Genomic DNA, 20,439 nt, shown 5'->3' on the forward strand with positions numbered 1-20,439 from the left:
ACAAACAAACCAAGCATCCAGCAATAAGCAAAAGAGCTTAAAATAGAATATAGTAATGACATAATCACTAATGTCATCAGTAGAACTTCCATTTTAACAAAATTTACAGATTTTCTCAGCCAGTACATGCAATTCAAATCAATGTTAATGGAAGTTATACAAGTGCATTAAAGGGATAATGCACCCCCTGGTTGGTAACAGGCCTGCAAAGTTAATAGGGCTTTCCACTGAAGTGAGAGGGCCTAGCTGACTTGCTGGCATTGTTGCAAAGAGCCATGGAAAGTGTGTTAGGTGTGTTTTCAAAATTAGTTTACTCTGGTACCATTTTGTCAGAACTGAGTGACACTACATTAGTAGTTTGAATACATATTTTTACTTAATACCTTTTAGAAATAGGATCTGAAATGCAGTAGAAATAGGCTTTTAAAAACAAAGTTATATTAAATTTAATTTATAGGATAACACAATCACTCTGTACTGGCATGTTGCTTAAGGTGACCATATGAAAAGAAGGCTAGGGCTCCTGTCTCTTTAATAGTTGTATTGAAAAGGGAATTTCAGCAGGTGTCATTTGTATGCATGCAGCACCTGGAGAAATTCCCTCTTCATCACAACAGTTAAAGCTGCAGGATCCCTGCCCTTTTGACCAGAAACAACAGAGGGCAGGGCTCCTGCAGCTTTAACTGTTGTGATGAAGAGGGAATTTCTCCAGGTGCTGCATGCATACAAATGACATCTGAAATTCCCTTTTCTGTACAACTGTTAAAGAGACAGGAGCCCTGTCCTCCTTTTCATATGGTCACCCTAATGTTGCTTCTATGCATACACGAAGTCAAATGCAAAGTGTGTACTTTCAGTGAATTCTGAAAACATTTTGCATTCCACTGAGAGAAGAGCACACAAGCTGAGGTGCTGGGTAGAGAAGATGGGCATTGTAATTCAACACATCTAGAGAGTGGCAGTTTGAGGAAAGCTGCCATAGATTGTTTACTACAACTTATTAGATTGTAAGCCTATGCGGCAGGGTCTTGCTATTTACTGTGTTATCTGTACAGCACCATGTACATTGATGGTGCTATATAAATAAATAATAATAATAATAATAATGAGGTAACACGGTATAATATTTATGTAATCGCAAATAAATTACATTATGGAATTTAATGTCTCCTAATACTATGCCTGCAGTCCTCTGCACATTATATGGCAATAGAATCCACTGAATTCAGTGCTTCTGAGTTTACCTGCAACAGATCATGCTGTAAATAAAACTAACAGAACTCTGACTATGAAAGTTTAAATGCCTCAATATAAATGTTAGCGATAACTCATAGTGATGCATATGTGTTGCTAAGTAGCACACTATTGGCTAATAATAATTAGATAGTGCTGGGGAAATCTGGAATCACAGTGAAAGTGGTATTAAATTACTTAGATAATATTGATTAATATGACAACTCATCTAGCTGTTTAACAAAACAGTAATCTATCTTTCTACGATGTCCGGTCACACACACCCCTGAAATGATTAACATACAAAATGTTATTACTGCAATGAAATGGAACCACACATGCTAGATTAATAAATGTATAATTGGGTATTAAAATGATTAATATAGCTGAACAGGAGCAAGTGCAAATCTATACAGAAGATGCAGATGAAATGACCATTTGAATGAATAAAGGAGGGTTTGTACAACAAAGAAGTAATTTCTGAGGAAACCAATCCCCCGGGTTTTGTTTTTTTTTTGATGGGGAGGAGCCTCCTTAAAATCTCCACATAGCTTAAAGGAGAGGTTGCAAAGGCTCAACAAAGAATAGGAAAGATTAACAACCTGATCCTATACATGTTTACTAAGATATCCCACTGAGTTCAATGGGACTTATTCCCAAGTAATGTGCATGGGACTACAGCTTTAGAAACTCCTCTTCTAACTCTGCAAGCACAATTTAAACCTGTGATGACAGAACAGATTTGACATGAGTCAATTTCAGGGTATGATAGTTTTGCATTTTGTATAATTATTATATTAATTGGTTGTGCCTGTTGGGTTCAGGGGAAATTTATCTCTTTTAATAGCACATCCAAACAGTTTACTATACTGGCTGTTGAAGAAGGGTGTAAGTATATATTTTTGGTCAAACTATGGTTTGTATTTTATTATACCCGCTATTGGTTTAATATGTTTCGAAATTTTGTATTTGTTAACTGACTTGCTTACATTCTAAACTGAAAGTTTGTTTATAGATTTATTGTAGTACTAGCTGATATACCTGGCATTGCTCCCCACCCCCCGCAAGATATGTCTGTGAAGTAATCATCTTAAAGTAGTAGGCAGGTGCTTGGCCTGTGAGTTAACTTTTAATTGAATTATATTTGTTTCTTTTTTCCTCTCTCACCCTCACAACAACCCTTCAAGGTAGGCTGTGCTAAGCCTGTGAGATAACTTTAAAACAAATTAAAATTGTTTCTTCTTTCTCTCTCTGGCCCTTTCTACACCATTGTTTTTTGGAGGGATCACCCTGTGTGTCCAAATGACGCACATGGGATCCCAAGAGCAGGGAGGGATGATCCCTCCATTTCCCCAGGATAACTGAGACCTCAGTTATCCTGATTTTACATGCGGTCCTGGCACAATCCCCATGAGTAGTGGGGGTCATCAGAGGGAAAGAGCTGGAATGGTGGGAGTCCAGGGCCATCAGGGGTGGGGTGGGGAGTGGGAGTGGGCCTTTTTTTTAACCTTTTAATTTTCACCGGAGCGCAAGTGCACTCCAGTTCTGTCCCTTTAAAAAAAATGGCGGGTGCAACGCCCCTGATGTCGCACGACCTATTTAGACTGAGGGTGACGATCCCAGAAGCAGTTAAGTCCGGGATCGCCCCCTCTCCCTCCCTCTATACCTGTAGGTGTAGAAAGGGCCTCTCTCTCTGTCTCTCACCCCTGACACATGGCCAGGGCTGCCTTGAAGATGCCACCATGATTTTCCTTGTCCCCACAGAAAATGAAAACTACAACTTGTGGCATGCCTTTGCCTGACTTGCCGAATGGGAGTCCTGCTGCTGAGACTTGGGAAGTGACGTCTGGCCAAGCCAGTCCACAGTGCTCTATGCAATCATTGCCCGTAGGCAGGCCATGAGGGAGCTGGCCGGCTGACTGATGGTTAGCTCAGTTGTTGCTATTGGCAATGGGCCCAGAGCTGTGCCCTCTTTCCCTCCTGCTCCTGATGGTGCCTAATGACCAAGGCAGCCAGCCCAAAGCGTTCTCCCATCAAGCCCAGGAGGGTGAGCCACTACCAGATCATAGTCACCAAAGCCCGATAAGTCTTCCCTCCTGCTCAAGCCATGCTGGAAGTTGTTGCCATAAGGGAAAAGAAAAGCAGTGTACAAATAAATCATGATGATGATGATAAGACAATTTCACAAGAACTCTTCCCTACCGGTCATATTCAAGGGTGTTCATTTGTTTTGAAAAGGAATGAAAAAATGAACAAATAAGCTCCATTTGTACATTCATTGTTACAGACATCAACAAATGGGAATTTCAACAAATGGCAATGAAGCTGATGAAAATGTGTCCATTTGTTCTTAGGTGCTTTTGCAGGCATTGCTTTACACTAGCTCAGCCTTCCTCAACTCGGTGCCTTCCAGACATGTTGCACTACAAATCCCAGCATCTCCAGCCAATATGGCCACTAGTCACGCTGGCAGGGGATGCTAGGAGTTTTAGTCCAACACAACTGGAGGGCACCAGGTTGGTGAAGGCTGCATTAGCTAGAATTCTTTGTACGCGCCACAGAAAGGTCACACACGGGTGGGAGAGAAAGCAGTTGATACTGACAAATTGGAAAACCTCTTGAATTTAGATAGCACATGTTGTGTCCATGCACCTTTTTAAACTGCCTCTAAAATAGGACCCTTTGTCTCATATTTAGCATGTCTGATGCTTTGGAAGGCTAGTAGAACGCAAATGTCATGCCATTTGGATGGATAAGATGTTACACTCAGAAGAAGAATGGCTGGGTCTCCCATTGCGGTCAGGGGGGAAAACCACAAACGAACTCATGAATGAATAAATGCAATTCCAACAAATGGGAAATGAAGCAAATAAAATAAGTGAATGGGAAAACAAACAGTTTCCCCTTGCACATCCTCAGTCATGTCCCTTATCAGGTACTCAAATAAAAAAAAATGAGGGTTCACAGCAGAAGGATATGCCTGCACTGACATGACAGCAGATGGGATCTGGGTATCATCCCAGTAGCATCCATCAGTAGCAGGCCTGCCAGCTTTTGAATCAGCACCTGTGAGTTCTGGCGTGGGCTGGTCCATGAAGTCACGAAGAGTTGGAAGCGACTGAACGAATAAACAACAACCTGTTTTGGAGTCATTGGCTTAATGTAGGCAGCCGAGTCTTCCTTTTCATGCATTCAGAGATGAGGAACTGTGGTCTAGTCACTTTCACTCATAAGCAAACACATTTGGCAATACCAAATTCTTTTTGGGTGTATATTAAATTAACTGGACTATTTGTTAGCTAGGAAGGATTCAGACAGCACACTGAGCCCTTTGAACCAGTTGATCTGGTGAATAATAAATTCAGCTTGCGGTCTAATGTGGAGGTTTGAGGCCCTTATGATTCTTTACCTATGTTACTTTTTGTGGTATGGACTGCAAACCTGCAAACAGCAGCATAGGAATGTCCCAGGAGAAAGAGAGGCTTGAAAAAGAAAAGAGGAATGGAAAGAGGAATGCTGCTGCAGGCACAGTTTAAGAACTTAAGCCTGCAATCATATGCACAGCTACTAGGGAGAAAGTCTCATTAAACTCAGTGGGAATTAATTCTGAGTAAACATGTATAGGATTGTGCTGTAAATGGCTAGCAGCAGCAGCAAAACAACAGTTTGCAATTCTTTGCTTTGGCACTAGATGGCACAAAACAGCATTTTGTATAGGGTTTAAGCATTGGGTGAGTTGTAGAGGTTAGTGTGAACTTGATAGAGAAATCCTTGAATATTCTTATGCATGCATATTTGGTAAAAATGAAAAAAAAATCAAGTTATGAATGTCTTAATGTATAATGCATTGCTTCTAAATACCAGTTAGGTATACTGCTGAATATAATATTTCAGTTCTGTTATGTTTTCCACAGGAGAAAAAAAAAGTCAAAACCGTTTTTAACATCCAATTAGAACATTATGCTTATATACATTGGCAGGAATCAGACCAGGAAAGTTTCCCATGCAACACAGCTTGTGGGGACTGTGTACTTCTCAAAGATCCCAGGCATGGAAATTCACTCTTCTAATTGTCCGTTCCACTCCTGGGAATCCTTAGTCAGTAGGGGCAGTACCAGCACCATTTCCACACCTTGCAAGGTGCTTAACTTCTGGAATGAAAGATGCTGGCAGATTCCAGCCTGCTTGCAGTCCACATCCCATGGCTCAGGAACCCTCTCAACCAATCTATATTTGGTGCTGTCGGACACAATTCTTGGATGGGTGCTGTTTACCCTCGTCTTGACAAAGGCCCCAAAAGACAGCAGCATGGGTGGCAGGAACACCAGAGCACTGGGGAGAAGTGTTATCAGCATCATCTGTGCCCAGGATGACCTTAAACTGTCCCAACGCCATAGTTTGGAATGGAGCTCGTTACCATAAGATAATTCAGATGACTTTAAAGGGGGGTGAGGTTAAACAAATTCCTAGAGGAGAAGGCTATCAATGGCTGTTTTGTAAACCACCCAGAGAGCTTTGGCTATGGGGCGGCATATAAATGTAATAAATAAATAAATAGTCCTGATGCCTCTCCAGTAAGCAGAGGCAGTATGCATATATACACCAGTTGCTGAGGAACATGGGCCGCAGGTGCTGTTGCACCATGTCCTGCTTGTGGGACTACTGTTGACAGCTGGTTGGCCACTTTGTGAACAGAATGCTGGACTAAATGGAGCCTTGGAGCTCCATCCGACGAGCGTTTTATTGGACGCTCATTACTGAGCACTCACGGAGTTTGCTCAGGTCTCTCACATGACGTAGTCTGCCTCCCGCGCCCCTTCTGGCCTTCCTTGTGCAACAACAACAAAAACCTCATTAAGTCCGATGTTTTTTTTAAACTCGGAATTGCTGCTCTCTCCTGCTGTGTGCAGGAGAAGCAGCGCCATTAGAACAGCGAACTCAACGGGCCTCGTGCTCATTCTGTACTTCCTTTTTTGAAAAGAGGAAGTAACTGAGGCATGAAAACACTGGCTGGGAAGCGAAGGTAGGGAGCGTGTTAACCCCCGGTGTGATGGACCTATCTGTCTGATCCAGCATGGCTGTTCCTATGTTCTTTGTGTTGAATGTAAATTGTCTTGGGAATCTTTAGACGGAAAGGTGGAGTATAAACCTTTAAAACCAAACCAACCAACAATCTTTGATTTCTGAGGCCTTGTTACTCAGTACTCAGGAAAAGGCACTCTGTGCCTACCCAAAGGCATGCTCTTTATTACTCCATATCTTACAGAGTGGAGCTCTGATATTAAAATTGGGTTCCAGGGTAAAGGCCTAGTAAGCCTCAAAATAAACCAATTTTTTTGTTTGCTGCAATTCCTGTGGAGAAACTAAAGCATGTCCAGTACATGGCATGTAAGATGCAGTTGCTCCTTTCCGACAAACTCTAATCACCAGCAGAAGTTGTCCACAATATTCTCACGTGTCCTTTTCACACTTGTATTTTTTGAAGTGTACTTCTTCAATCACTATGGGTGCAATCCTAGGTATGTTTAGACAGAAAAAAAGCTTACAGCTTTGCATCAGCCAACCAATTGTAGGCCTTTCCCCCCTATCTAGACATGCATAGGATTGCACCTTAAATTAAACATCCTTTTAAGATTTCCTATACATAGCACAGTAGATCTGCTAATCTTTGAAATTCCACAAGACTCTCTTTTGTTTTTGTTGTAACTGAAGAATATGGCTACCCCTCTGGAACCTAGTTTTTGCTAAATCAAGTAAGCAAATCTGCAGCTTGGTATTTATTGGATATAAAACTGTGTTCTATTAATCCAGATTAATAATTCTCATATCTATGCAATCCCTTTTACATACACAAAAGAAAAGAACTTTTGAAGAACTGCCTGTACATTTGTGAGCATGTATAGACAAATGCAAATTAAAATAATCTTTTGCATGTATCATTACCCAAACTCTACACACAATCATGATAATTACACAATTAATTTCAGCAAGATATCTTGCCTCAGCAGTTTTGTCAATCCATCCCACACGTTGTATTTTGTATACTTGTTCATAGCAACCAGAGCCCTTCCCAGACTTTTGGTAGCAAAAGGATGGAAAATTAAGGACAGTTTTAGTCTTCATTTTCTTATCCTGTCATTAACTAAATAGGGTCATACCACAGTTCATGAATCTGCTGCACATAACAGTGCCCTCGCTCATATTTTATGCTTTCTTTATTCATCTCTTATCTCCTCACACTCTGGTGAGAAGGATGTTTTGTATTTTGTTACTGCCATTCCTTAACCTGTGCATGTGTGTGAGCGGGTACACAAAAAATAACACACTGCAATGGGTGCACATTAATCCTTACAAGAAGTATTTGATTTAGAAAATTAAAGCGTGATGAACTTTACACTCCTGTATCATGATAGTTGCTTTCTAGAAATCCTCAACCTGCTATCATAAGGGCTAAAAGTAGGGACTGTCTGGGTTCATACAACATACTAACCCACACTCAATGGTTGAGGGTGGATTTGTTGTTGAACTGTGGGTTGTTTGTTAAACTTTGGGTTAAGTGTGTTATTTGAACCCAGGACATTTTCCACAGGTTGGCTTGCTAGCAATTCGGTGTGGCTTGTTACCAGCCTGAACAACCCAACAACAGACCATGGGTACTCAAGGTGGCTTGTTGGAGAAAAATAATCCAGACTGCATGGTTATCAAGCCACCTGCAGAAAATTTCCTGAGTTTAGATAAAATGCTAACTCACAGTTCAACAACAATCCATACTCAGCCACTGAGTATGAATTTGCATGTTGTGAACCCAGCTGATGTGGGCAATCACTGAAGCCCCCCCACCCCCACCAACCCTGTTGCACCAGTTCCTGTGTTGAGGAGGAAGGTCTGAAAGAGGATTTACTTGCATAAAAATGGGAGTCCTGATGAGTAAAGCACCATGTCCTAAGTGGATAGTGACAGGTACTGGACTAGGTAACCCTTTGCCATGTTAATTATTTATGATGATGATTAACCATATTTGTACCCCATCCTTCTTCTAATGAACTCAGAGTGGCATACATGAATGTGGGTTTCTCCCCCGTCCTCACAACACTGTGAGGTAGGTTAGGTGAGAGTGTGTGACTGGCTCAAGGTTCATACTGTGTTGGCATCAACCATAGTCTGATGCTTTAAATCACTATACTACACAGACTCTGAATTCAGACAGTTAACCAACAGGCAGCTTACCATGATGTGCATATAAACTAGGGATGTGCTCCGCTTCTCCACGAACCGGAGAAGCAGGAGCGGAGCGGGGGGCTTTGCCTACCCTTAAGGCGGAGGCGAAGAGAGTCAGGGGGGCTGCGGATCGAGGCGAAGAGGATCGCCTCAATCCGGAGCTTTGCCTGAAGGTAAGTGGGGGGGAGGGGGACTAATCTGGCGCTGCCGGCACCGCCATCCATTTGGCGGCGGCGGCGGCAGCACCAGGTAAAGGAGCAGGGAGGAGGGACACTTACCTTCCTCCGTCGCCGGCTTCAATTGAGGCCCCGGTTGAAGCCGGAAGTGAAGGCCGAGGCCCCTTCCGGCTTCAACCGGGGCCTCAATTGAATCCCACGACGGAGGAAGGTAAGGGGACGGGGGCTGGGCCGAGGGCTGGGCTGGGGGCCTGGCGTACCTGGCGCCGCCATCCATGCAGCGGCGGCGGCGCCAGGTAAGGGAGCAGGGAGGAGGGACGCTTACCTTCCTCCGTCGCCGACTTCAATTGAGGCCCCGGTTGAAGCCGGAAGTGAAGGCCGAGGCCTCTTCCGGCTTCAACCGGGGCCTCAATTGAATCCCGAGAAGGAGGAAGGTAAGGGGGCGGGGTGGGTGGGTGGTTTCTCTTGCGCCGCCGCCGCCCCCCATATAGTGACGGTGGTGAAGCCATATCTTGCTCCGCGGAGCGGAGTGGGAGACAGGCGGAGCGGCGCGAAGAGGATCGGGCCCTATCTGGATTTTCCGGATCGGGCCACGAAGCGGATTGGGGGGGTCCGTGCACACCCCTAATATAAACCACTGTATAAGCTAGTCAGTACTCCTCTGATAAGTGATGACTAGACTGCTGCCACCTACTTGCTTCCCCAAATTGTTGAGTATGGATAAATATAGAAAATTCTCATCACTATATACAGAGAGAGCAGGTTGTAGCAGATGACCAGTTTACCCAATGATTCCATTTACACATTGTAGTAAATTACCATTTGGTCAATGATTTTCTATCCCTATGAAGGAAGACTGCAGCTCAGTTATGGAGATCACAGTTAAAGTAGAGTGATGAAAATGTATTTCAAGGCACTAACAAAAATCTGGATCTGTTCCTTTGATTGGAAAGAAGAGAATTCCTTTATTCATGGTCAAACCACTCAAGGTCAACCTTGACCTCCTTGAAGGGTGATCATTGGCTGGAACAAAAGTGGTGGAAAGTAGAGTTGGTTTCCTCCTGAAGTAGAATAATGTAAATTCATCTTCTAAAGACATCTTCTAAAATTTATTCTGCTTTTATAGGAATATTCTGCTTTGGGAGCAAATCAATTCAATGATCCACCACTTTTATTCCAATTGATGATAACATTTTGAATCTAAATCATATAGCACCATCAGTGTGAATGGTACCTTAAAAGGGAGGAAGAGACATGTGCCTGCCCCAAGGACTTACAATCTAAAATTTGTTTGACGCAAGGGAGACTACAGATGGAGTGGAAAGTAAGAAAAACAGGATTAAACAGCAAGAATAGGCATTCATTTAATTTATACATACCTAGGCTTGAAATTTGTTCAGTGTATTTATATAGCCAATCCCATACTTGCATTTGATGAAATGGACTCTGGCCCATGAAAACTTATTCCACAATAAATTTCTTAGTTCTTAAGGTGCCACAGGACCCTTTGTTGTTTTAAATCCCAAACATAGTTTATTACCTTTTCGAATATTTGGTCTACCACCCATTTGGAAATTCCGCACTCAGTAGGTACTTTAAATCTGGCTGTTTCTCATCATTTCACAGTCAACTCTCTTGCTTCTTGAGCTTTATCACACAAGCATTATACTGTGCAATCACTGCGAATTGCATGCAAAGGACTCAGAAGTTTTCCATCTTATAATCTGCTTTGATTGTGAAGTACCCCCATGCATCCTGCCTTAATTGTGCTACAAAGCCAAAAGATTCGCCGTATTTAGCCCCTATATTTTGAGCGTAACTGTGCTGGGGTGCAGGAGCAGGATTTTAAAGAAATGCTTACATCTGTGTAAGCTTTAAAGATAAAGACACCAAAATTGGCACAGTAATAGATATTAGGGAGAGCTTTAAGCATACCAAATTGGAATTGAATTGGGTCATCCGTTGATTTTTTATGATTTTTTTACATTTCCCCCCTTAAACTCACTTCCAGGTATGCAAAGGATCGCTGTCGCCTGGTAGCAAAAGCAACTGTGAAAGCTTAGTGCTATGGGGATAATCCGAGGGAAGCAGGTATGTGGGATGAAGCTCCTTATTGCTCTTTCTAAATTGGAGAAGTGTCTGTACAGCATCTATACCACTGCCAAAACCATGCCGCACCAGATTTCCTCCAGCAGATACTTGGAACCTCCTTGAGATTGTCAGCTACTCAGCCAGGGACAGACAAAAAGTGACCCAGTTTTATAGGTCACCATGTTCTTGAAGAAATTCATTCCACTTTCGATGGCTTTGCATTATTAGATGGGTTTACCTTTGCAACTGTTTTTGGTGAGAGCAGTGTACATAACTCTCACAAGCACACAACCACAGTCTTTAAATTTACTATGATTGAAATGGATGAAATTACTAAGTGCTTACATTAGTACTGAAATATATTTCTACATTAGTAGTATTAAGGGTCTGTCCCTTTAATAGCCTGTGACTATGCTATTAGGAATACTGACAGCTGACCAGGAGATTAGAGGGATCAGCACATGTGCTGCAGTCCATATGAGGGCTGACTGCCCGGGGATTGCTGCACAAAAATTCACACAACCTGTTCCTCTCTTTTTATTTTCAGATTCCTTCTTTATGCACTTCTAGTTATAAAGCAGCAATGCAGTAAACTGTCATCTCGGTCTGGACAGCAAAGTTGCCTTTTGGGTGTCTTCCTCCCTCCCTTTTAAATTTGCTACAGGAAGAGAAACACATATTTTAATAATCCTACAAATACATTTTTAAACCACTCTTCCCCTACCATCCATAAGTGATGAACAACAATATAAATAGATAAACATCAGCAATAATAATAACCATCTACAAAAATAGCAACAATGCATTTATACCACTGACATCCTAAAGAAGCCATCCAATAAATCCACCAAACAACAGTTAAGAGCCTCTAAAAACAAGAACTCATCTTGATCCCCAAACACCTACAGGTTCTCTTCATTAAGAAAATCCCCCAGCGTCCTTACCAGGTCTTGGATCTTTGTGCACATTTTTGAAATTGTACCCATTTTTGGTATGCATCCACCCAAAGCATGTTTGTAGACATTTCTGAAATGTATGCATGTTTCTTTCCCTGCTTTTTAAATGTCTGCATTTTATTGGACACGGTTTTCCTGTTCCATGGAAAACGTTGCAGGTCCTGAAATGTACAGATTTTCAAATGCAAAGTGGATTGGCGAAATCTGCAACAACAAAAAATGTGAAGGAGCATATTTTTCACACATCCTTATTGGGGTGTTTGTGTTTACTCCCTGACTATGTGGTCTCCAACATGGGGCCCATGGGCACACTTCTTGGCACCCCCTCAATGCTCCCTACCCCTCCTGAGTTTTATTTTAATTCCTAAGAATTTTAAATTATTTTTTAACTGGGAGGCCGGCATTCTGCAAAGTGAAGTGCTGCCCTTCAAGACCAGCTTTATTTGAGTTCAAAAGAAAAGCTTTGTGTTTTGGAGCTCAGCTCCCACCTCTGCCTTATATGTAGGTTTTTGGGGAAGTTACTTTTCTTTTAGTCTCACCAGTTTGTCTTGTGGACCATCCATGGTATTCTCTTAAAATTCCAAATGTGCCCACTGATTCAAAAAGGTTGAGGACGTAACTGTCCTTCAGTGCCACTTATGTGTGCACTGGAGGACAGAGTGCATCTCTGTTCCAAGAGACTAAGGGTGCCATCTATACTTCTCTACTCAGAGCATCAGAAGTAAGTCCCATTAAGTTCAATAGGACTTATCCCCAGGTAAGTAAGTATGCACACTTCTCTGGGATTAAGGCATCAAGAAGGATGCAGACAACTTAGAGGGGGTTCAGAGGAAGGCAACAAGGATGATCAGGGGTCTGGAAACAAACCCCTGTTTGGAGAGACTGAATGACAATGGAACCAGTTACCTAGGGAGGTCGTGGGCTCTCCCATACTAGAGGTAATCAAGATGCAGCTGGACAACCATCTGTCGGGTATGCTTTAAGGTGGATTCCTATACTGAGCAGGGGGGTTGGACACAATGGCCTTATAGGCCCCTTCTAACTCTACTATTCTATGATTCTATGAACACAGTAGGATTACTTCTGTGTAAAAATGCATAGGATGGTTTTGCACATGGCTCAACATAAAGAAATGTAAGAAATGAATTCTGGCACCACTACAGAGAATGTGCTGCTCTGTACATTTATAGATCTAATGTCACATGTATGCAAAACTCAGAATAGTGCCCTCTTTACCACCCCAAATATATTTTGTAATCAGGGAAGCTCTTTGTCCCCAATGTTTCACAAAATACAAATTACAATTCAAATGTATCCAAAGTACAGAACTAGTTTTCAATCACCTGCTTTACTTTGTAAAACCTGGAAATTTTTATTTACTTACTTTACATGTGCTGAAGTTAGAGATAATTATTTCAGTATCCTGGCATTTGGGGGCTTTAAAATAATTAATTTTCTTAGTTTCAACCAGTTGTAAACATCACATAATTACCCGTTTGGGTGATTTTATTAATGTAAATTGTTCTACAGACTCCCAACTGGTCTTTCTTTGTTATTCAACATTGTCAGAGAGTTATTAGATGCTTTAATTTCTCCTCTCATTTGAAGAGGTGGCAGACACTCATCATTTGCTCTGCACTCACAATGTCCTCCACTTTATTTGTCGTTTAAGAAAGAAGTAATCATCATTAGAGGCAGCAAGTATATTTAGGCAAAAACAGACTGAGACTGATTGGGCCTTTTAAAAACATAATTCTGCACATTTCTAAATTGTATTGCATAGCCATGGCATCCTTTCGGCTTAAAGACTGCGTAAGCCTCACAGAATGGGTGATATCTTATAAAAATCAATGACAATTTTACCACTGAGGTCAATTTTACCACTGAGGTCAAAAATCAATGACAATTTTACCACTGAGGACAGATAAAAGGATCTCCCCCCCCGCCCCCATGCAGCACATAATTAAACTATGGAATCCACTTCTACAAGAAGTAGTGATGGTGAGCAATTTGGATGGCTTTAAAACAGAACTGGACAAGTTCCTGGAGGAGAAGGTTATCAATGACTACTACTCATGATCGCTATATTCTACTTCCAGTATCGGAGGCAGTACGCCTATGTTCCCCATTCAATTGCTGGGGAACGTGGGAAGGAGGGTGTTGTTGCACTCATGTCCTGCTTGTGAGCTTCCCATGAGTAGCTGGTTGGCCACTGTGTGAACAGAATGCTGGACCAGATGGACACTTGGTCTGACCCAGCATGGTTCTTCTTACGTTCTTATGATCCTGCCATCTCCTCATGCACTGAAGGAAAGATTGAGGGGGCTATAGTGAACCTTCCTATGAGGAAGCTTCAAATGTCATGAAAATGAAAAACAATTACATTCCCAGAAAGCCTGCATGATATCAGTTCCCTTACTTAGTTCAAATGCCTTCACAACATCTCTCTTTTCCATGAATCCTTCAGTACAACACCTAAGGCCGTAGCTAGACCTAAGGTTTATCCTGGGATCATCCAGGGTTCGCCCCTGCCTGAGCACTGGATGCCATGTGTGTCACCTAGATGAACAGGTTTGACCCCTGGACGATCCTGGGATAAACCTTAGGTCTAGCTACGGCCTAAGTCTCAATATCATACCATAGCCCGGTCTAAATTATAAATAATTGTAATAAATGTATAGTTTGCAATGTCTAAGGCCATGGCTAGACCTGGCCTATATCCCGGGATTGTCCCGGGATCATCCCTGTCCATCCAAATGACACACAGGGGATCCTGGGAACAGGCAAGGGTGACCCCTCCATTTGCCTGGGATAATCCTTAGGACTAAGCCTCCTTCCATTTTCCTGCTTTTCCTCTATGGTCTCTCCTTTAGCAAATATCAGACTATAAGGTCCTTCATGCAGGGACCTGTCTTATATTTTGCTTATTGATGGTTCTATATAAATAATAAACAACTTTCCTCTTTACTGTATTGCTGAGAAAATTAATGGTGTATAGATTGTTAATGCTTTGTACCTTAGGAGTCCATTATTGCTTTATTAATACCAGCAGCTTCATGGAAAACCAAATTCTTCCAAAGTAAAGGGCTATGTATTCCAGACACGTTAGGGAGGCAGCCTAGGCATTGTGCCAGGATATATTGGGAGTTTTTTTTCTTGTTGCTGAGATGCCTTGATAATTTAGTAATCACGGCTGGAGGAACAAGTCATCTTCAGACCTGACTTAATCTTTCATCCTGATCTGTAGACCCAGATAATGGTAGGGACAATCACAGATGCATGTTTAGAATGTGTAGCTGAAGCTCCTGCCCATTTGGTTTCCAGAGGAAATAACAAAGCTTGAGTGTGAAAACTTCAGTCATTGTGCAATTTATCATTTCAGAAAGCAACATAGACTGAAATGATGGATTATTATATCATTATATGTTTGCTGATGAAATATTGTTTCATAGTGTATTGTATTTATGTTTAATAAGATACTGACAAGGTGTTGTGCAACAAAGAATGGCTTGAATTTGTGGTAAATGAACACAATGAGAAATGAGAAAATATTTGAGCATTTATTGCAGAGCATACTAGACCAGCCTTCCTCAATCTGATCCTCTATAGATGTTTTAGACTGCAACTCCCATCATCCTTGATGACTGTCCATGCTGGCTGGTTGGCCACAATAGGGGCTATAGTCCAACACATCTGGAGGGCACCAGGTGGGGGAAGGCTGTACTAGAGATTTCTACCTGTATCATGCCACCTCTACACACATACATATGCAACAGAGTGTGGCTTGGGTTTGCAACTTGCATAGTATCTTTATTGAGCTTCATCTAAAAGGGGGTACAAGCTAGAACTTTTATAAAAGATCTGCCTTTTGCCCTTCTCAATAACCCATGGCTTGAACCATTCAGGGGGCAGAATCCAATGGTATTCCTACCTAGATTTATGGGAATATCATGGGATACTATCCAGGCTTCTATGCTCTTAAGGTATTTCACTGTAGTAAACTGCTCATATTCATTGCAGATGGCAGCATATATAATGTAGGTTAATCTGTGGCAGTTTATGATCCATGGACAATACTACCCTAAAGCAGGGGTAACTGGAAGGGACATCCTCATTTGTTTCAGATCTATAATCTAAGTGTTTCTGCTTTAGAATATGTTTTGTTTGGATGGCAGCTGTATCATGTGATTACACTAAAAAGAAATACTGAGGTTGTTCAAGACGCAACCCCGAATTATACTATACTGCTCCTGTATTGCTAACATGCAGGTTAAGCCAAGATAGAATCTTTCTAAGAGCTGACACAACTGTCACATGTAGTTACTTGCCTGCTATCATGACTAGCACAATGCAGATTATATGCATAAACCATTTAAGAGCAATTTAATATAGCACATTTACTGTTCTGCTGTCAACCAGATGATGTTAGTATGGCATAACCACTGTTTTGGATCAAACCACCAGATTAAAGTGTAATGGGGAGGTTTTTGAAATTGCACCTTATTTTCTAACAATTTGCACAACATCTGTATGTACACTTCCTACAGCTACTTCTCCAAATGGATAATTTAACAATTTCCTCCAAATTATAGAGCAATTTCTGGTCTCCTCAATATGGAACCAGGGTATCTCCCTGTGGATTCTGAGATTCATGAGTAGGCAGAATTATCTCTAGTGGGCATACAAAGACCAAATTAACATCATGTCAGAGCAGCTTCTGCATGTAAATGAATGAAGTAACAAGGACTAGCACTGAGTGCTGGGCTATCCATTAGTCACTTTAAAGGCAATGTTCAAATGAAGAAAAAAGAAAGAAAGGAAAAATCAATTTGCAAGGTTGAGATGTTATCAAGAGCAACACTCCTTATCTCATAATTTGTAACAGAAACCTGTGTTCAGAATTCTCTCATTATCCCCACCCCCATAGTTTTTTAATATTCCCTTCTGCCAGATGCACAAAGAAAAATGGACAAAAAAAATAAACATTTTCCTGTTAATACTATGCACACAAACGCGAAGTAATGGCATTAAAACTCAGAACACTTTGCTATGTAGTTAGAAATATGCTAAACTGAAAAGTAAAAACACGCACTTCACTAAATTACATGACTCCTGAGCTCTTTCTAAATGGCAATGCAATCAAGAATGGATTCTAGTTTTATGATTAAGCGACACCTCCCCTTGCAGAAAATGCTTAAAGCTATTTCAATTTTCTGTCCCCCACTCCTTTCTCAATACACACCTTCAAGAAAGTTCTCCTGTGCTTTATTGGACTTATTTTCACAAAGCATCTAATGCATCCCATAGAGAGGACTCATGCAAATTTTATGCCAGTCACTGATTCAACGGGTCATAAGATATTTTCACATAACTTTTTGCATATCCTATAATTATAGTTTAACTAGATTTGAGAGAATCTAGAACTTGCATGTTTGTGAGCATTTTTCATACATAGAATTAAAAGCATCTTTGCACTTCTACAAATAGTGAATGTTATTAAGTAAAAAAAAAAAAGGAACACAAACCATTTCTAAATTGTATTTGCATTCTACCTAAGGTAGGTCTTACATTTTCATATTGAACCTACACAGGTGCAGACCCTATGTCTGAAGTCCACACTAGTAAAAACAATGCCCATTCTGATTATTATGGACACTTGATTCTTCTGGCAGATCCTAAAGTGGGGAGGGGCAATCCAACGATTTAAATGGAGCTTTCTTCAACTGGCAATTACCACATCTACAATCTAGGCATATACAATGCACATTGATGGTGCTATATAAATAAATAATAATAATAATAATACAATGTGGATTATTCAGGTTTGGCAAGTATAATGGTCCCAAAAGAGAGAAACAGCATCGTACTCCTTCAATCAGACCTGGGTCCATCTTTGATCGTGTACAGCTTTCCCCAACCTGATGTATCCAGATGTTTTGGACCACATCCCCCATCCACCCCAGCCAGCATGTCCAATCACCAGACATGATGGAAGTCATACTACAACAACATTGATTCCTGTTAAACGCATATGTATGGAATTAACACATGCCAAAAGCAGTAATTATATAGTTTATATGGATCAGATAAGCTGAGTGAGAAAAACTGTATTAAATCCTCTTTTTATGCATCTCTGTATTTATTTGCAGGGTTGTACTCTAAAGGCTAAGATTCTAATTCCTACTCTGCTCTAATTCCATTTTAAACACTTGGATTTGTTAGTATAGTTGTCTAATAATCCAAGATTTATATATAAATATACCAATTATGGTATCTGTTTATGTGGGATGTTGCAGATATTTCCAGGAATACATGCTTTCTTATTATGGATTTCAGCAGTGTGGTTCAGAAGCTCAACAAAGCCTTTAATTAAATTAATTTATCAGTCAGTCAATATCCTACCATTCTTTTTCATCAGAAAACTCAAGAGCAACTTGCAGAAAATGGTCAAAGCAGATTGGTGGAAAGTGTCTAATTCTCCACCCCCACCCCCTGTAGGCCATGTTGCTGGTGTGGTATGAGAGGAGAAGGGCCGGGTAACAGTCAGTCCAAGCTAGGGATGTTGGAGGAATCCATCTGTGGGGTGGGATGGGGGAGCTCAATGTTCTTTCGTTGGCTCAGTCCTCTGGAACTTCATTCCATTTCCCACTAACTGGCTTGACTTGGTCTGCAGCAAGTCTGGCCAGTTACCAGATTTTCTGTATTTTTCAACTTGCACAAATTTGCACAATTTGCACAATTTTCAGCCACTATTTGTGCAAATCTCTATTTGTGGAAAGTGCCACCTCACCCCCCCAAATTAGGAAGCCTCAAAAAGTCCCTGGAGTTTGGGAAAAACCTGTGGCTCATCTCATGAATACAAGCCAATCAGGTGGTCAGCAGAAATCTGCCAAGCCCCCAAAAGGCTGGCTTTTCAAACAACAGACATGCCTAGTCTGAGCTAGCCAGTGGAAGACTCTTGTTCTCTCCTCCGTCTCTCCTTCTGCTAAGATTAGATTCAAAACAAGGAGCAATTCATTCTTCTTTGCAGGATCATATGCTTTGAATTAATTCAGCAAGTTCATTTCTAAATCCTGTGGTTATGGATTGGCTAATTAAACCATGCTGTGGCTCCCAGTATGACTTTATGATCTACAAAAGTCCCAAGAGGACATTCATTAGATTTGCTCTGAGAATTCCAAATGAGAAGAATGAAGGTGAATTAAAGGCCTGAGCTTCCTGGGATGGCACTACCTATTAAAATTCGGGGTGGGGAGCACTTGAAATGTTTTGACAAACCAGTTATGGCACAGAGCTAGCCACACTAAATCACATCTGCATTTTGACCACAAGTGTTATATATTTGTGCATATGAGTGTTGATGTGTTGGATATCTATCCACATTTTCCATTCTTGAGTCTCATAAATGTCTATGTCACTGGAGAAGTTCATTTATCTCTACTTTAACAACCCCCACACACGTACACAGTCCTTTGTCCTCCCCCGCACCTCTGCAATTGGTGAAATCATACAGAAAGCTGTATAAATTCCATTTACATTGGTCTGCGGACTGCGGTAGTACTCATGAGATGCTGGGTTATGTTTAGTGGTGTAATAAAAGTTAAGATAAGAATAACCAGGCTCAGTAGCTTTTACAACTTGAAATGTATTGCTTTTTAAAAATGGTCTCATGGGTCACTCTGCTACATCTGTGTTTGCAAGAAGGTGGCTACTTCTGTAATTTAATCTTTGAAGTATTTGGCACTCAACCTCACACATTATCATAAAGCTTAAGGATTATGGCTTGGACGGCTATTCCTAAGGGCATAATATTGGCTACATAGGAGATTGATGGTGGGTAGCTACAATGAAGCATAATGACTCTTTCTCTGTGATAGCAGAGATATTAGCAATCCTCTTGCTGGGCCTCTGCTCTAAAAATAAATAACAGATGACTCAAACAGCTGTATGAAAGTTTGGAGATGGAGATACAGTTCACAAGTGAAAAGTTACAACTTTGGGCACAATCCTTTGGGAAGTTCTCCTCTGCAAACTAAATACAAACAAGCAGAAAAAGAAAAGGAGCAATTCAGGAGCATCTCTAATCAATTTTAATAAGATTTAAGCAGTGGAACTTTACGGTGGACCGTGACCACTGTGAATCCTTCAAGCACCACTCCATTTCTAATTCCTCTGAAAACCATGGAAAAAATTGTATTCTTATTTTTAACAAACACTAATTTTCAGCTTACAAGTACAGTGGAAGACTGCATTGTTAGAAAGCAGGCACGGGGAACCTTCTCCCTATGAAAGACTGTCATCCCACCAGAAAAGTCAACTGGAGGCTGCAGCTGATGGAGGGCAGAGGTTGAATCATTGCAGGATTTATTATTGATTTGCAAGATTTATCTACTGCTCTCTATTAAATGAAGTATCTGAGCATCAAACAATAAAATGATGATGATGACGACGACAACGATTTATTACATTTGTATACCGCCCCATAGCCAAAGCTCTCTGGGCAGTTTTCTTAGGATAAAAACACTTAAAAACAATATGCAAAATTTAAAAACACAAAAACATACAATTTAAAACCACAAAAATATGATGATGATGTTGATAATAATAACAATAGAATTAAAACCTTTAAAATCAGATTATACCAATAAAACCATGGCTAGTTTGACAGGGAAGGCTTCTTTTAAAATAAAGATGTCTTCAGCAGGTACCAGAAACAAAACAGTATTGACATCAATAGGCAGGGAGTTCCACAGATAGGGAGCCAA

Source organism: Elgaria multicarinata, chromosome 1 (genome assembly GCF_023053635.1).
Source record: "Elgaria multicarinata webbii isolate HBS135686 ecotype San Diego chromosome 1, rElgMul1.1.pri, whole genome shotgun sequence".
Taxonomy (NCBI): Eukaryota; Metazoa; Chordata; class Lepidosauria; order Squamata; family Anguidae; genus Elgaria; species Elgaria multicarinata.